Below are 5,994 nucleotides of genomic sequence, written 5' to 3' on the forward strand. Positions count from 1 at the left end.
CTTTATTTTTATTTTTTTCTTCTCATTTTTGTTTTTTCTCAATCTTTTTTTTTATTCTTCTCTTTTTTCTTAACCTTTATTTTTTTCTTGTCTTTTTTTCTCTATCTCTTTTTTTTTTTTTTCTCTATTTTGTTTGTTCTCTTTTTTTTTTTTCAACTTCTATTTTATTTTGCTAATAAATAAAAAATTAAATAATCTGCAAAGGAATCTTCTTTTTTTGACATCAAAGCAAATTTAAGGGCATGACTTGTTGTTAGGAAGTCCTTTGAGATAAGTTTTGCCTCTAAGGCGAAAATTATAGAACAACTCATAAATCAAGTCACAATGTGGTTGTGTTAAGTCTTGCTTGTGGAGCATAACTTGTTGTTTGAAAATTCTTGAGTTAAGTCTTGCTTCTAAGGCAAGAGTTATAGAACATCTCATAAATCAAAAAACAATGTGATAGTGTCAACACTTGTCCATTGGGCCTAACTTTTTCTTTTGGGAGGTTCTTGGGCTAATTCTTGTCCTAGAGGCAAGACTAATATAGCACCACATAAATCAAGTCATAATATGATAGTATCAACTCTTGTCCATGGGACGTAACTTATCGGCTAAGTCTTGCCTCTAAAACAAGAGCTATAGAATATCTCATAAATCAAGACACGATGTTGTAGTGTCAACTCTTGTCCATGAGGCGTAACTTGTTGTTGTTTGAAAGTTCTTGAACTAATTCGTGCTTTCAAGACAAAAGTTATCTAACATCTCATAAATCAAGACATAATGTAGTAGTGTCAACTCTTACCCATGGGGCATAACTTGTTGTTTGAAAGTCCTTGATTCATAAAACATCTTATAAATCAAGATATAATGTGATAGTGTCAAATCTTGCACATGGAGTGGAACTTGTTATTTAAAAGTCCTTAGGCTAAGTCTTGCCTCTAAGATAAGAGCTATAGAACAACTCATAAATAAAAATATAATGTGATAGTGTCAACTCTTACCAATGGGGTGCAACTTGTTGTTTGAAAGTCCTTGGGTTAAGTCTTGTCTCTAAGGCAAGAGTTACAAAATATCTCATAAATCAAAATACAATATGGTAATGTCAAATCTTGTCCATAGGGCACAATTTATTGCTTGAAATCCCTTGATCTAAGTCTTGCCTCTAAGGAAAGAGTTATAAAGCATCTCAAAACTCAATACACAATGTGGTGGTGTCAACTCTTGGCCATGGAACATAACTTGTTGTTTGATGGTCCTTGAGTTAAGTCGTACCTCTAAGACAAGAGTTATATAACATTTCATAAGTAAAAAACACAATGTGTTAGTGTTGACTCTTGCCCAATGTATGTAACTTGTTTGAAAATTCTTGGGATAAATTATGCCCCTAAGGCAAGAGTTGTAGAACATTTCATAAATGAAGACATAATGTGATAGTGTCAACTCTTGCCCGTGGGACATAATTTGTTGTTTGAAAGTACTTGGCTAAGTTTTGCCTCTAAGGCAAGAGTTACAGAACATCTCATAAATGAAGAAATAACATGAAAGTATCAACTCTTGTTTGTGGGGCATAATTTTTTGTTTGAAAGTCCTTGAGCCAAATCTTGTCTCTAAGGCAAAAGTTGTTGAACATTTCATAAATGAAGACATAACATGATAGTGTCAACTATTGCCCGTGGGGCATAATTTGTCGTTTGAAAGTCATTAAGCTAAGTCTTGCCTCTAAGGCAACAGTTGTAGAACATCTCATGAAAGAAAAACATAACATGGTAGAGCCAACTCTTGCCCGTGGGGCATAATTTATTATTTAAAAGTCCTTGAGTGCCTCTAAGGTAAGAGTTATAGAACATCTCATAAATTAAAACACAATGTGTTAGTATCAACTTTTGTCCATGAAACGTAACTTCTTGTTTGAAAGTCATAAGTTTTGCATCTACAATGTAGTGGTGTCAACTCCTGCTCATGGGGCGTAACTTGATTGGAAGAAATTGAAGAAAAGGAAAAAAAAATTATGAAAAAAAATAAGAAATGAAGAAAAATATTTTAAAAAAATTAAAGAAAATAAAATAGAAAAATAAAGAAAATATAGAAGCTGGGGGGAGGAAAAAATAAAAATTGAGAAAAAGCAAAAAAGAGACAAAATAAAAATAAAGATTGAGAAAAATTAAAAAAGAAAAAAATAAAATTCGAAGAAAAATAAAAAGGAGAAAAAAATTTAAAAAAAATAGAAGTTGAGAGGAGAAAAGGAAAAAAGTAAGGGTTGAGAAAAAATAAAAAAATAAAAATCAAAGTAAAATAAAGAAGAGAAATTTCTTTTTAAAAAATAGAAGTTGAGGAGAAAAGGGAAAAAAAGTAAGGATTGAGAAAAACTAAAGAGAGAGAGAGAAACAACAACAACGTACCCAATATGTTCCCACCAAGTGGGGTCTGGGGAGGGTAAGTATACGCAGTCCATACCACTACTTCCAAAGTGAGATAGAGAGACTGTTTCCGATAGACCTCCGGCTCAAAATAAAGCAATTCAGGATAAGATAAGGAATAGTAATAAAACAAAATAAAGCAATCCAAGACAAGGTAAAGAATAGTAATAAAACACGATACAATAGAAATTAACATACTAAATAATACTCAAAGCCAGATACTTTAAGTATACACAACAACAAACAACATCCTAACTCAGACTATCCTTCTACTCTAATCCGCCTCCCCTACAACTTCCTATCCAGGGTTATGTCCTCGGTAAGCTGAAGTTGCTCCATGTCATGTCTAATCACTTCCCTCTAATATTTCTTCGGTCTACCTCTACCTCGCTTGAAACCATCCCAAGTCAACCTCTCACACCTCCGCACTGGCGTATCCGTGCTCCTCCGCATCACGTGACCGAACCATCTCAACCTCGCTTCCCTCATCTTGACTTCCACCGATGCCACGCCCACCTTGACTTGCAAAAAACCCTTCACACGTGCTCAAAATACGTGTAGCACATGAGCAATGATGACTCAGCAAAAAGTGTCAAAATGATACATCGAAATGCTAGTTGAGGTATCAAAAATGAACACTGTCTACTTTAGGTGCCAAATTGAAAAATCGTGCGAAATTTAAGTGTTTGTTGATGAATTCCGCCTTTCAAATTTGATGGGTTATGCAAATTATAGGTGGTGTTTTAGTATTAATATCATTAACAAAGAAAATTTGAGAGATACTTAAAATGGAAAAGGGCAAAGTACCTCTGACCTATTTGAAATGAAGCAAAAATATTTTTTGTTAGTTTTTTGGCTAAAAGATACCTCTGTATTAAATTTTTGGTTCCAAAATATCTCTCTAACTAACGAAATGATACCAAGCATTCCACGTAGATAAAAAAAAGTCATTTGAATAGTCCATATTAGTGTACACATAGAAAATCCTTCATTTAATTCATCAACCCACTTAATAACCATCATTAGCTCAAGAGACAACAAGTTGGGAAAGTTCAATATTGTGATGGCATAACCTTGTGTCTAAACCAATCCAACTCTTTTATTAAGATTATGAGAGTTCCTTAATTCATCTTCCCTAAAAAATATGATGCAGAAGACAAGAAATTGTTATTCAATACTAATTATTAAGTGCATAGATTTATTACTTATCAACTTATCAGTAAAATAGTAAATTGAATTTATTGAATTAAAACTGCTTGATAGATTGAGTTTACAGGATATCTTGTCCATCCTACAAGTTTCTTCCTTCAATGAGACATCTTGAAAGTTATCAAGAATACTAGAAAGAAAATATTCTTGCAATTTTCACCTAAAGAAGGATCATTTTGTGACTGGTAACTATATGATAAAGAGTTGAGCTTTTATTTTTTGTAAGTGAAGATTAGTTTATAGATGGTAAGTAAATCGAACTTTCTCAGCTTCTTCTCTCATGGGTTGATGATGGTTATTAAGTGGACGAATGTATTAATGAGGTATTTTCCACATAGATGTTGACGTGGACTCTTCAAGTATTTTTTTTGGTTCTCGTGGTATGTTTAGTATCATTCAGTTTTACAGAGGGGTATTTTTGAGCAAAAAAATTAATGAAAAATATTTTTACTCCATTTCAAATAGTTTAAGAGTATTTTTGATCATTTTTCTTACTTAAAATTACACAAGAGTTATACTAATATACCCTAAAGAGTAAAGTAAGCCTCTGTGATTGAACTATAGTTTTGAAAAGCCCATTTTGTGTTCAAATTCTAAACCTGCGAGGCTCAGGAAATTACAGGAAATACCTTCATAGTGGGTGACTTTACTTTTTTATCCCCCATAAAAAAGTCTTTAAAGATGCCTTCCATCCTTTTTATGTATATAAAATAAGTACTTTTTTGCTTCTATATACCTCATGTTTTTATTCTTTCATGTTCAATGTCTTTCAACTTCTATTTTTTTTCCTTTTCCTTCATTTTTATTGTTTCTTTTCTCATTTTTTCTTATTTTAATTCATTTTTCTCAACCTTTATTTTCTTTTATTTTTTATTTTTTCTTCTCTTTTTTTCTCAAATATCATTTATTTTTTATTTCTCTTTTTTTTTAATTCATTAATCTCAACCTTTATCTTTCTATTATTTTTTAATTTTTTTTTCAATTCTTTCTTCTTCTTTTTTTTTTTTCATTTATATCAAGCTTTATTTTTTATTTTTGTTTATTTTTCTCATTTTCTTTTTGTTTTTTTTTTGTTCTGTTTTTTTTCTTTTTTTTCTTCTCTTTTTTTTTTCAATCTTTATTTTTTCCCTTTTTTTTCAACATCTATTATTTTTTGCTAATGAACATAAAGTTGGATAATCCGCAAAGAGGATTTTATTTCATTGACATCAAAGTAAACTTAAGGGCGTGAGTGATTGTATGAAAGTTCTTTGGGATAAGTCTTTCCTCTAATGCAAGAGTTATGGAACATCTCATACATCAAAACACAATGTGGTAATGTCAACTTTTGCTCGTAAGGCGCAACTTATTGTCTGAAAGTCCTTGGGCTAAGTCTCGCCTTTAAGGCAATTATAGAACATCTCATAAATTAAGACACAATGATAATGTCAACTTTTGTCTATAGGACATAACTTATTATTTTTTTAAAGTCATCGGCTCAATCTTGGCTCTAAGGCAAGACTTCTAGAGCATCTCATAAATCTAAACGCAAGGTGTAACTTGATGTTTGAAGGTTCTTGGGTTAGGTCTTGCCTCTAAGATAAGAGTTATGGGACATCTCATAAATCAAGACATAATGTGGTAGTGTCAACTTTTGTCCATGGGATGTAACTTGTTGTTTAAAGTCATTAGGCTAAGTCTTGACTCTAAAGAAGAGTTATAGGACATCTGAAAAATCAAGACAAAATGTGGTAGTGTCAACTCTTGTCCATAGGGCGTAATTTGTTGTTTGAAAATCCTCGGGCTAAGTCTTGCCTCTAAGGCCAGAGTTATAGAACATCTCATAAATCTAGACACAGTGTGGTAGTGTTAACTCTTACTCATGGGGTCTAACTTTTTGTAATCTAAAAGTCCTTAGGCTAAGTCTTGCCTCTAAGACAAGAGTTATAGAATATCTCATAATTCTAGACACCATGTGGTAGTGTCAACTCTTACCCATGGGGCGTAACTTGTTATAATTTGAAAGTCGTTGGGCTAAGTCTTGCCTCAAAGGTAAGAGTAATATAGCATCTTATAAATCAAAACACAATGTGGCAGTGTCAACTTTAGCCCATAGGGCGTAACTTGAGTCTTTCCTTTATGGTAAGAGTTATAGAGTATCTCATAAATTAAGACACAATGTGGTAGTGTCAACTCTAGTCCATGAGGAGTAACTTATTGTTTAAAAGTCCTTGGGTCAAGTCTTGGCTCTAAGGTTAGAGTTGTACAAAATCTTATAAATCAAGACTGTTACGACCCGAATCGAGGCCCTGGCTGCGACGGGCATCCCAAACTTCGAAGTCCCGAGAGACCCCATAACATGCTATCATGAACATAATTCATACATGAATCAAAATGTGGAAGATAT

This window comes from Capsicum annuum, chromosome 7 (genome assembly GCF_002878395.1).
Source record: "Capsicum annuum cultivar UCD-10X-F1 chromosome 7, UCD10Xv1.1, whole genome shotgun sequence".
Lineage (NCBI taxonomy): Eukaryota > Viridiplantae > Streptophyta > Magnoliopsida > Solanales > Solanaceae > Capsicum > Capsicum annuum.